This window comes from Piliocolobus tephrosceles, chromosome 13 (genome assembly GCF_002776525.5).
Source record: "Piliocolobus tephrosceles isolate RC106 chromosome 13, ASM277652v3, whole genome shotgun sequence".
NCBI lineage: Eukaryota > Metazoa > Chordata > Mammalia > Primates > Cercopithecidae > Piliocolobus > Piliocolobus tephrosceles.
Genome location: NC_045446.1, coordinates 25,388,269 through 25,402,517, shown reverse-complemented (window position 1 = coordinate 25,402,517; position 14,249 = coordinate 25,388,269). Strand labels below are relative to the sequence as shown.

Sequence of the window (14,249 nt, the reverse complement as noted above, 5' to 3'; positions counted from 1 at the left end):
ATTTAAAGGCACACTTAGAAAAAACACTCACTACTGTAAATGCATAATGGAGATTTGCCTAAAAGACATTGATTTTATCTTGATATATATTCTGAAGCTCATTGATGTTTGAAAACTTTTAGCTCCTATGTACCTGAAAGCAATAATACATTTTTTTCTGGCCTTTTAAGAATTAATGAAGCTTCCAATATCCATCATCTGTGAGCAAAATAAATAAACCTCAGGTTTTTAAGTCTACTGTAATATCTGTCAGAGATATTGGTTATTTGGATGTTTCTTACTTGATCACTCGAGTTGATGATTCTCAAGAAACTGAGAGGCAGATGCAACAAAGAAGCTTATGTAATGATTAACAGAACTTTATAAGGAGATTTTAATGCATTTCATTTTATATTGAGAGATAATTAGCAATGCTTATTGATACCTTACGTTCCAGAACACCAAAAAAATAAAAATTATAGTACCCAGTGACAAAGACTTCCTGACTCCTATATGTTTTCAACCCTGAAGAGTGAGTCTGAGACCAGGCATCATTTACTACAAGCTGACTTAAGAGCCCTTGGGCCTTAAGGGAACTTCAGAGGTAGTCCAGCAGTACCCCTCTGGCCCGGGGTGGTAGTGGCTACAGGGTAAACTCCTCTGCCTTTGGAAAGGGGAAAGAAGACTGGGAAGGAATGCCTGCTGTGGTTTGAGTGTTAGCTCAGCTGCGGTACCACAGAAAACCAAGGCGACTTCTAAGGTTTTTACTCTAGTTCCTGACTCTCAGCATCCTTGGACCACCCAGGGCCCAGGGAACCTTACCACCCTAACAGGAAGAACACAGGCCTGACTGGTTTTGCCATTGCCACTGTTGTGTCACTGCCCAGGGCCTAGACCAAACATAGGTAGTAGCCAGGGAGTGGTGACAGCATGCCTTGGACAAGATCCAGCACTGTGCTGGCTTCAAGTCTGACCCAGTGCAGTCATAGATGTGGTGGCCACTGGCGTGCTTGTTTTATTCCATCCCCAGTTTTATGTTGCTCAAAACACAAAGAGAGACTTTGTTTTGTTCGGGAGAAAGTAAGGGAAGAGAAAAAGAGTCTCTGCCTAGTAATCCAGAGAATCCGCCCAGATAATGTTCAAGACCATAAATACCATACCTCTATAAGTCAGCAAGAACCACAGTGTTACTGGGCTTCATGTAACCCCTAAAGCAGACACAGCTTAGATAAAAACACCCAAGTCCTTTCAAATCTCTGCAAAGCCTTCCCAAGAAAGATGAATACAAATAAGCTCAGACAGTGAAGACTAGTATATCCACTAGCATTGATACCATCCAGGAAAACATTACCTCACCAAGTGAACCAAATAAAGTCCCAGGGACCAATCCTGAAGAAACAGAGATATTTCTTTCAAATAAAGCCCCAGGGACCAATCCTTTCAGACAGAGGATTCACAATAGTTGTGTGGAGAAAATTTACATAAATTTAAGATAACACAGGGAAGGAATTCAGAATTCTATCAGATAAATTTAATGAAGAGATTGAAATAACTAAAAAAGAATCAAATAGAAATACTAGAGCTGAAAACAATGCAACTGGCAGGCTGAAGAATGTATCAGAGTTGTTTAATATCACAACTGATCAAGCAGAATCAGTGAGCTTAATGAAAGGCTATCTGAAAATACACACTTAGAAGAGACAAAAGAATAAAAATTAATAAAGCACACTCACAGAATCCAGAAAACAACCTTAAAAGGGCAAATACAAGTGTAATTAGCCAGCCAGGTGCAGTGGCTCAGGCCTGTAATCCCAGCACTTTGGGATGCTGACGCGGGCGGATCATGAAGACAGGAGATCAAGACCATCCTGGCTAACACAGTGAAACCCCGTCTCTATGAAAAATACAAAAAACTAGCCAGGCATGGTGGTGGACGCCTGTAGTCCCAGCTACTTGGAAGGTTGAGGCTGGAGAATGGCATGAACTCGGGAGGCGGAGCTTGCAGTGAGCCGAGATTGCACTCCTGCACTCTGGCCTGGGCAACAGAGTGACTCCGTCCCAAAAAAAAAAAATTTATTAGCCTTAAAGAGGAGGTAAAGAAAGAGATAGGGGTAGAAAGCTCATTAAGGGATAACAGAGAACTTCCCAAACCGAGAGAGAGAGAGAGATCAATTTCCAAGTACAAGAAGGTTACAGAACACCAAGTAGTTTTAACACAAAGAAGACTACTTGAAGGTATTTAATAATCAAACTCCCAAAGGTCAAGGATAAAGAAAGAATCCTAAAAGCAGTAAGAGGAAAAAAAACAACATACGAAGCAGCTTCACTATGTTTGGCAGCAGAGTTTTCAGTGGAAACCTTACTGGCCAGGAAGAGTCGCATGACATATATAAAGTACTAAAGAAAAAAAAAAAAAAAAAAAACACCTTTTACCCTATAATAGTATGTCCAGTGAAAATATCTTTCAAATATAAAGGAGAAATAAAGACCTTCCCAGATAAACAAATGCTGAGAGATTTCATCAACATCAGACCTGTCCTACAAGAAATGATAACGCCAGAAAGAAAGGAATATTAATGAGAAATAAGTAATCATCTGAAAGTACACAACTCACTGGTAATAGTAAATACACATTATAACTGTGGTGTGTAAACTACTCTTATTCTAAGTTGAAAGGCTAACCTATAAGCCAATCAAAACAATAACTACAACAACTTTCAAGACATAGTAGAATAAGCTACAAATAGAAACAACAAAAAGTAAAAAATCAAGAGGACAAAGTTGAGTGAGTTTTGATTAGTTTTCTTTTTACTTATTTGCTATTATTTTTACATAGTATTAAGTTGTTAGGTTAAAATAATGGGTCATAAGATAGTATTTGCAAGTCTCATGGTGATCTCAAATCAAAAACATACAATGGATACACAAAAAATGAAAAACAAGAAATTAATCGTATCACCAGGAAATCATGTTCACTAGAGGAAGACAAGAATGAATGAAAGAAGAAAGATAAGATGACGAAACAACCAGAAAATAAATAACAAAATAGCAGGAGTAACTTCATACTTACAAATAATAATAATGAGTATAAATGGACTAAACTCTCCAATCAAAAAACACAGACAGGGCTGGGCATAGTGGCTCATACCTGTAATCCCAGCATTTTGGGAGGTCAAGGTGGGCAGATCACTTGAAGTCAGGAGTTCAGGATCAGTCTGGCCAACACAGTGAAACCCCATCTGTACTAAAAAAAAAAATGCAAAAAAAAAAAAGTAGTAAGTATTCCATGGTGTATATGTGCCACATTTTCTTTATCCAGTCTATCATTGATGGGCATTTGGGTTGGTTCCAAGTCTTTGCTATTGTGAATAGTGCTACAATAAACATAGGTGTGCATGTGTCTTTATGGTAGAATGATTTATAATCTTTTGGGTATATATATACCCGGTAATGGAATTGCTGGGTCAAATGGTATTTCTGGTTCTAGATCCTTGAGGAATCACTACACTGTCTTCCACAATGTTGAACCCAATTTTTCTACCATCAGCAGTGTAGAAGTGTTCGTATTTCTCCACATCCTCTCCAGCATCTGTTGTTTCCTGACTTTTTAATGATCGCCATTCAAACTGGTGTGAGACGGTATCTCACTGTGGTTTTGATTTGCATTTCTCTAATGACCAGTGATGATGCGCTTTTCTCATATGGTTTTTCGCAGCATATATGTCTTCTTTTGAGAAGTGTCTGTTCCTATCCTTCACCCACTTTTTGATGGGGTTGTTTTTCTCTTGTAAAGTTGTTTAAGTTCCTTATAGATGTGGATATTAACCATGTGTCAGATGGATAGACTGCAAAAATTTTCTCCCATTCTGGAGGCTGCCTGTTCACTCTAATGATAGTTTCTTTTGCTGTGAAGAAGCTCTCTAGTTTAATTAGATCCCACTTGTCAATTTTGGCTTTAGTTGCCATTGCTTTTGGTGTTTTAGTCATGAAGTCGTTGCCATGACTATGACCTGAATGGTATTGCCTAGGTTTTCTTCTTGGGTTTTTAAGGTTTTAGGTTTTACATTTAAGTCTTTTATCTATCTTGAGTTAATTTTTGTATAACGTGTAAGGAAGGGGTCCAGTTTCAGTTTTCTGCATATGGTTAGCCAGTTTTCCCAAAACCATTTATTAAATAGGGAATCCTTTCCCCATTGCTTGTTTTTTTCAGTTTTGTCAAAGAGCAGATGGTTGTAGATGTGTGGTGTTATTTCTGAGGCCTCTGTTATGGTCCACTGGTCTATACATCTGTTTTGGTACCAGTACCATGCTCTTCTAGTTACTGTAGCCTTGTAGTATAGTTTGAAGTCAGGTAGCATGATGCCTCCAGATTTGTTCTTTTTACTTAGGATTGTCTATACGGGCTATTTTTCAGTTCCATATGAAATTTAAGGTAGTTTCTTTCTAATTATGTGAAGAAAGTCAATGGTAGCTTGATGGGGATAGCATTTAATCTATAAATTACTTTGGGCAGTATAGGCCTTTTCACAATATTGATTCTTCCTATCCATGAGCATATAATGTTTTCCTATTTGTTTGTGTGAGCAGTGGTTTGTAGTTCTCCTTGAAGAAGTCCTTCACATCCCTTATAAGTTGTATTCCTAGGTATTTTATTCTCTTTGTAGCAATTATGAATGGGAGTTCACTCATGATTTGGCTCTCTATTATTGGTGTATAGGAATGCTCATGTTTTTTGCACATTGATTTTGTATCCTGAGACTTTGCTGAAGTTGCTTATCAGTGTAAGGAGATTTGGGGCTGAGATGATGGGGTTTTCTAAATATACAATCATCTCACTTGCAAATAGACAACTGAGATTTCTCTCTTCCTATGCCCTCTCTCTCGACTCCTATTCAACATAGTATTAGATTTCTGGCCAGGGCAATCAGGCAAGATAAAGAAGTTGAGGCACTTTTGAAAGTTTACTCTGGCTAGAGGCAGTGGCTCATGCCTGTAATCCCAGCACGTTGGTAGGCTGAGGCGGGCAGACGGGCAGATCACTTGAGGACAGGTGTTCAAGACCAGACTGTCAAACATGGCGAAACACTGTCTCTGCTTAAAAAGACAAAAATTAGCCAGGCATGGTGGCATGTGCCTGTAGTCCCAGCTACTCTGGAGGCTGAGGCAGGAGAATCAATTGAACCTGGGAGGCAGAGGTTATAGTGAGCCAAGATTGTGCCACTGCACTCCAGCCTGGATGACCAGAGTGAGACATTGTCTCAAAAAAAAAAAGAAAAAGTTATTCCACCAGTGAATCTGCAGATGAAGAAATAGTAAAGTCCTGGTATAGACAATGTCAATGTCTTATATCTGACTCAGGTACAAAAGACTCATCAATCTTCCTAGGAAACATTTTATACATGGCCTAGGAGAAGGGGATTTCTAGTGTAACATGCAAAATTAAAAATCTAATATTCTAGAAATTAATAATTAATCTGGAGGAGCTGTGGTATTTTGAGTAGACTGGTAAAAATATTGATTTACTTTAGAATTTTGATTTAGAGAGAAATCATGTCACCAAATGTATATTAGCAGCATGCAGCACAGGTTAAAAAAGTACATAAACTAACAACCATAAATGATTTCATGTGTAGTTATTTCTATTTCTATTCACAGTATTACCATATTTAATGCTTGTAAATAATATTTCTGTATAATGGCATAGAGAAGGAATTCTCTTTAGCTGTTTCATTTATTATTTTCCCACTAATAAAGACTATCATTTATTATTCCTGATCCTGTTTTTAATCATGTACATTATTACTTATTATTAATAACACTTTTACTAATAGATTTTAATGTGAAGTAAATAATTGCTCTATTAATATAATCACAAGCTTATATACTTGTCATAAACTTAATCCTCAACTACTTTCATTAACTATTTATAGGATTTTAAATTGCATTTATTGGGTTTATTTTATATGCAAACTCTAATATTATAACTATATTTAAGTTTACAATAACTGCTTACAAGGCCCAAATTGCCATATTTTTTCCTAATCTTTGAAAATTTATTCTCTAATTATGTGATAATAACTATTCAGTGATAGGGTAATTATAGAGTAATTGCTATGTCATTACTGAGTAATAACATTGTAACACCATGAAATTACAGGGTAGATAAATACATGGCAAATTTTACATACTAAAGCACAGTACAGAAAATCAAATAATTATACTGCACTGCATTTCTACAGTACAGAAAATCAAATAATTATATTTCAAAGCATATAATAAATCACACTAATCTGTTTTCAGTATTTTTATATAGTAAGAAAATTGCTTCAAAGCAAAACCTCTATTGCTTTTTTGGTTAAAGAAACTGGCTTAGTTTTTGTGGTAAAGTTAATAATGGAAATAGAGTGTGTGATTAAGCATTTATGTTTTCTTTAAATATCACTACTTATACTACCTTTTACACTCAATACACTTATTATACTACAAAAGTCAGGTTTCTCAGGAAAAATTCCCACTGCTATTATTTTCATGTCATACTCTCACCAAAATAGACACTAAAATAGAGACAATTAGCTCTTAACATTTTAATTTGGTTTTCTTTTTTTTTTTTTTTTTTGAGACGGAGTCTCGCTCTGTCGCCCAGGCTGGAGTGCAGTGGCTGGATCTCAGCTCACTGCAAGCTCTGCCTCCCGGGTTTATGCCATTCTCCTGCCTCAGCCTCCGGAGTAGCTGGGACTACAGGCGCCCGCCACCTCGCCTGGCTAGTTTTTTGTATTTTTTAGTAGAGATGGGGTTTTGCCATGTTAGCCAGGATGGTCTCGATCTCCTGACCTCGTGATCCGCCCGTCTCGGCCTCCCAAAGTGCTGGGATTACAGGCTTGAGCCACTGGACCCGGCCAACATTTTAATTTGTATGCTAAATTTACATACACATTTTCACTTGTATGAAACAAACAAAAACAGTCTACTGTGGAAAAGCAGTTTCTCAACTTCAACTGGATATTCTTGCAAGGCTTTAATGTCATGAATGGCAACAGTATTCTAGGGAAAACTCTCCTAGATCAAGATCAAAGAAGAATTAAATTCATAACAAGTAAAATGATTCTAGATTAGATCCTGGGTCACAGAGAAAACATCTATAAAGGATATTATGAGGATAATTGTGAAAATGGGAATTTGGGTTCAAATATTAACTAGAATTATTGCATTCATGTTAAGCTTTTTGACTGTGCTACATTATATTGTTTTTATATTGGAGAAAACATTTATTCATTGAGAATTTATGTTCTATCATTAATCACAATGTTCTATCCACTTCAGTTCAAAAAAAAAAAAAAATCTGTGTCTATATATACACAGACACAAACACACACACACACAACACACACACACACACACAAAAGGAAGGGCTGAGGGGAGAAGGAAGAAAGAGAAAGCAGGAACAGTAAAATGTGAACAAGAAGCACAAAGAGAAGTGGGGGGTGGAAGAGACAGTGTAAAAAGATAAAATTATATATAGACGATAAATACAAGGATGCTCATTGTAGTGTTCTGGTAACACCTTTTAGGTTTAATTTTTTTTATATAAAATTTAAGGGGTATCTTTATTTGCCTTTTAAGTGCATGAGAGCTTCACTCGGTTCAACCAACATATTCTGACTAAGTAGGAAATACCCAAAAGAATAATACAGGGTTTCTTTTTTTTTTTTTTGAGACGAAGTCTCTGTCTGTCGCCCAGGCTGGAGTGCAGTGGCCAGATCTCAGCTCACTGCAAGCTCTACCTCCCAGGTTCACGCCATTCTCCTGCCTCAGCCTCCAGAGTAGCTGGGACTACAGGTGCCTGCCACCACGCCTGGCTAACTTTTTGTATTTTTAGTAGAGACAGTGTTTCACTATTTGTTAGCCAGGATGGTCTCGATCTCCCGACCTCGTGATCTGCCCGCCTCGGCCTCCAAAAGTGCTGGGATTACAGGCGTGAGCCACCGCGCCCGGCCAACACAGGGTTTCTTTCAGTCAGGAATAATAGTTTCCTGATTAGCATGGACATGTATAGAAATTACCATATTGTACAGATTCATAACGTGTTACTTATCTTGAGCTTGCAAATTGCTTATGAGTGACCTTAGAAAGGAATTGATATAGTCTGGACAATGACTTAATATATCCTAGATTTGCATAAGAAGACAAAAAAGTGAGGAAACCCAGGGATTTTAAGTATAACTAAATGTCAGTGATAAATCAGAGGATGTTGAAACATATGTTATTCTTTACTTAGACTTCTTTCTTCATGTGTAGTAGTGCATCCTTTACTTTGATTGAAGTCCCTTACTGTTTTATACACTCCAAAATATTTCACTATGATTCTAGAACTCATGATCTTTCATCATTATATATGTTGATATATTCTCAAAACTATTCTCTAAGTATATTCAGATCTAGCTAAAAATAGCCATAACCTGAGGATATTGCTTTAGCTGCAGTCATTCATTCAAAGTGGCAGCTTTCATTGACCCCCTTCCACGGCCCACCATATCTTCAGACCTAAGTAAACTCATAGGTGAATTTCTAATTGCTGCTTCTAGGCTAGAGGATAGTAACCTTGCTCTAAAGAGTCAGAGAGTAAAGCTTAGGCTCTATAGCCGATATATGGTCTCTGTTGTGGCTGCTGTTGCTGCCTCCTTCATCTGTTGTTGTTGTTTGTTTGTTTGTTTTAAAACACACACACACACACACACACAGGACTTACTTTAATTGGCCACACAGGTCAAAGTCTGAATTTTCTCTGTAAGCTATAGTTTACTCGGCCTCGTTCTAGACTATAATTTCTCTTTTTCCCCCTAAAATTTATTTATTATCTTTAAAGTTATCATCTATTGTTCTCCCAGTTACCAGCCCTCATTCACTTTAGCATCTCACTCTCCATCCCTATTCCAGTAATTATTTCTGCAATTACAAATCCATGCATAAGATAAATGATCCATTCAGCAGCCTTGTCTCTCAGTTGCATGTAAATTTGTTTTTTTGACATCGCCTTCCCCAATAACTCAAAACTACACAACTTCCAAATCTCAGGCCCAGACATCTTACTCTTTTCACTCTCTTCAAAGTTTCCAACTCACCACTTCTAATAATTCCACCCAACAATTATTACACCACAGAAACCTACTTTATATTGACTCTATGAAATTTTTCTATTTTTTCTTCTCCTCATATTCTCACTTTTATTTCAGTTTATTGTTATAATCATTGCCTTACACACATCTACAATCCTTCTACCAACTGTATTCTTCTTCCTCATTGTATTCTACAAGCAAATCACAGCTATACTAAGATTCAGCACATGGCTTTTTCTGCAGTTGCAATGAGAACCAGCTAGGAAAAATACACAACTGAGCTGATTTACTAGTGATTTAAAACTCCTGGGTTTCCAGTGTCTCTCCTCAAATTGGCAATAAAACTTCCTTCATCTTTACTCTCACCTTAGGATGTTACTTATCACATTATTGAAGCAATAAAGAAAAGAACACTCACAATTATCCCTTCACAGATCTGTAACTCTGTCTGTATACTCTACCAACCATGCTGTTGTTGGATTAGAGTGTACTTACTCCCATTTCAGGGATGTACACTGGGTCCCATTCCCTCTCACTTACTGATGGACTTCACATCCACAATTTTCTTCTTTCATTTTTTATTGTTTGTGTGTGTGTGTGTCTGTGTGTGTGTTTTGAGACAGAGTCTCACTCTATCATCCGAGCTGGAGTGCAGTGGTGCAATCTTGGCTCACTGCAACCTCCACCTCCCGGATTCAAGCGATTCTCCTGCCTCAGCCTCCTGAGTGGTTGGGATTACAGGCGCCCACCACCATGCCTGGCTGAATTTTGTATTTTTTAGTAGAGATGGGGTTTCACCATATTGTCCAGGCTGGTCTTAAACTCCTGGCCTCAAATGATCTGCCTGACTCAGCCTCCCAAAGTGCAGGGATTACAGGTATGAGCCACCACACCCAGCCCATAATTTTCTGCTTCTGTTTTGTCTCATCAACTTCTCTTGTTTTATTTGAATGTTACTATCTGGATAGAAACCTGCTGTATGATCTACAGTCTTAAAAAGAAAGAAAAACCATCCCTGATTTTATCTTTTTAACTACTATTCTACTTCTGTGCAATCCCATGTAACAAAATTCAAAAGAAAGTTTCCTTAAGAAACTACCCTGTCTCCAGATCCTCTTTTCATTTCTGGAGACCCATTTCAATTTGGCTTTTATGGCAGCTTCCCCTGTTATTAAGTGTTTCTATTCATCCTGGAAAACAAAAAAAGTCAATTCCAAATTCACACTGTATTCAAATTCTCATCGGCATTTGACACAGTTGAGAAATTCCTCATAACTGTTTTCTCACTCAGATTCCAATGCACCTAACTATTCTTCATTTTTTCCTACATCTTTGGGTGTTTCTTCCTAGTCTAATTTATAAACCTCCTCCTCTTCTTAACTTCAAAAAAAGGTTTTCTAGGGTTCAGATGTAGCATATTTTCTTCGTGAAATTTTTTTTAAGTCTCTGGTTCATTGAATTTCAAGCAAGCACTGTGTATACTGTGGAGCACAAGATGACTTTTTGAGGAATATAAAAATATGGATAGTTTCAAGAAACTCATTTATCCAGTCTTCATCCTTAATATGCACACTTTACTGAAAATAATCTGCCTGAGAATGTGCCCACAGTGAGACATACTTTGCAAATCCTTTCCCAGTTCTCCTTAAGCAATAGACCTTCCTCCTTGTTACAGAAAAAAAAAAAAACAAGCAAAAGATATGCACACACATACTACATATATGTACACTCATATATACAATAGATGTACATGCAATGCTAATTTTGACAAAAATTTTAGTGACTTGGTAGAAGGAAATGGCCATTCATGTTTCAAATATTTATCTTTCCTTCTACCTTATTCTACACCTCATATCTCTATTGACATTAAAATAACCCCCTCCACTAACACACACATGGGAGAGAGAGAAAAAGAGAAATACATTTAAAACATCAACAAAAATTACCTGTACCTTGAAACAAATAGTATGTCAGTTTTATATCTCTGACAATGGCTCCCATGATTATAAATAAAATAACATTTTATTACTTTTCAACTGAACACTAGCAAAATCAAATTATCAGAGCTGTGGCTAGTCTTTTTCCTAATTGTTATGGTACCATTCAAATCAAAGGGAAGGACTGGTTTCTAAATAATTCTGTATTCATTATCTGAAATATGTGTTTATATATTGCAAATAAAACATAATGTAGAACTGACTTTCTAAAGAAAAATAAATATTTCCAGCGAAAAATGAATAGTTGAGAAGAGTTTCTGAAGAAATAATATCTGAAATAGAAATCAGTTCTTGAAACAAACAAACAAAAAACCTTAAAGTTTGATAATAGAAACACCAGGTATTAAAGGTTGGTTATCTATCCAACCTCATATCAAATTTCTTACATCAGAATATATTACATGCAGTTGGTGATTATGTAAAAATCTCTACAGTGACCTCATTTATAAAATATTAACGATGCTAATTTTACTACTATTTAATTTTGCTACCAGGCACCTATTTAGAAATATTTGATTTCTGTTACATTTTGGTACTCATTAAAAACACTTTTAAAAATGCAGTTCTTCAAACAAAAGGTCCCTATACAAGATGAAAATTATAAGGTCTACTCTTTATTCTTTGAAGGCTACTCACATAAATGTGACATTCTAAATATTTATTAATTACTATTAAAATGTCATTACTAATATTCTTTTTAAAATAATCATAAAATTGATACGTGAACCCATTAAATTAATTAGATACCTTTTGAAAATAAAATAACTTTAAAAATCATAGCTATCCATGCTCTATTTTATCTTTAATAATCTTTATCATTATTTTTTCCTACATAGGCACATTTTTTTCAGTTTTCCCTTACTGTTGTATGTTTCATGCATTTCTAGACTCTTTTTTTATTTACTCAATAATAAACTGTTAATTTATTACTTAAAAATAATTTACTAAGGACACATTTTCAATTTAGCAAGAAATCTTAGACATGTGTTCACTTTAATAAACTATTTTTCATGCACAGTTACGTTCATCATCCACACACCATAGAGAATATCAGAAGGAACTTAATGTTTCTGATTAAAGGTCAATTCTCATAAAGCTTTTGTTCTTTCGCATGCTGTATTTTCTTATTTGTGACTTACATATTTACTGATCTTTTCAACTAAGATTTTATTCACTAACCAGAAATATGTACACATTTTCTCAATGTGTATGTATACACATCCATCCATATATCCATATCAATTTATATATATAAATTTTCTTTGTGTCAATAAATACTGCATATCATTTAGATAAGATATGAGATTTATTATCCTTTCAATCAGGGAGAAGTTTTACTTTTCAAGAATGATTACAAGAAAACTAATAATTTTATTACTAGTAGTTGGTAATTGCAACCACTCATTATTTTTGCAAGTCTACAATCAAATTTTGATTAGGTTATCTATGTTTAGTGAAAAAAAGCCCCATTATATTGCAAACAATTACTGAGTATCATCTTTTTCAGATTTTCAAAATGAAGTCATTGAATACAGAGAAAAATACGTGAAACATTTTTGGTGTTTCTTTGAAAGCATCACTTTTTCCTATTATTCAGAAAGAAGATAGGAGAGGCCATCATGGGAGTTGACATCCTCCACAACAAGGACTGAAAGGTTCCGCGCAAGGAGCCCAAAAGGCAGGATACCTACCTGAGGCTGTTGGTCAAGCTGTACAGGTTTCTGGCCAGACCAACTCCACATTCAACTAGGTTGTGCTGAAGAGGTTGTTTATGAGTCGCACCAAGCGGCCACCTCTGTCCCTTTTCCGGATGATCCGGAAGATGAAGCTTCCTGGCCAGGAAAACACAACGACCGTGGTTGTGGGAACCATGTGCGGGTTCAGGAGTTGCCCAAACTGCAGGTGTGTGCGCTGCGCGTGACCAGCCGGGCCCGCCGGGGCCCTAGACTTCCGCCGGGGCTGTGGCACCGCCCTGCTCGCCGGTCCTCTCAAAGGCCGAAAAGTGTACCGGTCTTTCCGCAAGGCCCCGGAAACCCAGCCCCAAACCCTACGTCCGCTCCAAGGGCCGGAAGTTCGAGCGTGCCAGAGGCCGACCGGCCAGCCAAGGCTACAAAAAGTAACCTGGGGCCGCGCGCGGTGGCTCACGCCTGTAATTCCAGCACTTTGGGAGGCCAAGGCGGGCGGATCACGAATGAGGTCAGGAGATTGAGACCATCCTGGCTAACACTGTGAAACCCTGTCTCTCCTAAAAATACAAAAAATTAGCCGGGCATGGTGGCGGGCGCCTGTAGTCCCAGCTACTCCGGAGGCTGAGGCGGGAGAATGGCCTGAACCCGGGAGGCGGAGGTTGCCGTGAGCCGTGATGGCGCCACTGTACTCCAGCCTGGGCGACAGAGCGAGACTCTGTCTCCAAACAAATAATAATAATAATAATAATAATAATTAATAATAATAACCCTGGATCCTACCCTCTTATTAAAAAGATTTTGGATGCTGACAAAAAAAAAAAAAAGGATACAGATTTGACCTAGTCGTATATTCCACAACCAGCAGCATGCAAAATACTATAGGAGTTAACAAAAAATCATTAAGACATAACCCCATCCTCTAAGAAATACAATGTTTGTATAAATAGGGAAAGAAATACACTGTAATTATGTATAATTTAGATGTTCATCAATATTTAAGTAACACTTTATAGTACTTTTTGATCATTAAATTTTCAATTTCCTGTAAATTTTCAACAGAGTATCTGTTTCACATTCCTTACCTGGTGGATGTAAAATGAGATCCAATGATTCTTCACCATCACACAGCCGGTTATCAACATAGCTAAGCCAAAACGTAAGTCTCTTGATTCATAGGCAGAATGCTTTCATTTATACTACTCTGAGATATAATTTAGCACCAAAAATCAATTGTAAATGCTATTGTTAGTAATAATAAAAACTGATGAGTTAATGAAATTCTGTTCTCTAGCACAGTTATATATATGTTTTTTAATAAAACAGATATAAAATATATATAGTAATAAAACCTTACCCTAAGAGAAAGATTATGGCCATCCTTATTATAATTTTTAAATAACGAAAGTCTTTCTACAAAAGTAGGATATTCTAAAGAATGGAGACTACATCATTTTCTGCATTTTATCCTCAGC

At 36.8% G+C, this 14,249-nt stretch overlaps 1 pseudogene; it reads left to right on the top strand.

Moving 5' to 3' along the window:
* Positions 1–12,708: 12,708 nt before the first annotated feature.
* Positions 12,709–13,209, top strand: LOC111521897 (annotated as a pseudogene).
* The last annotated feature ends 1,040 nt before the right edge of the window (positions 13,210–14,249 follow it).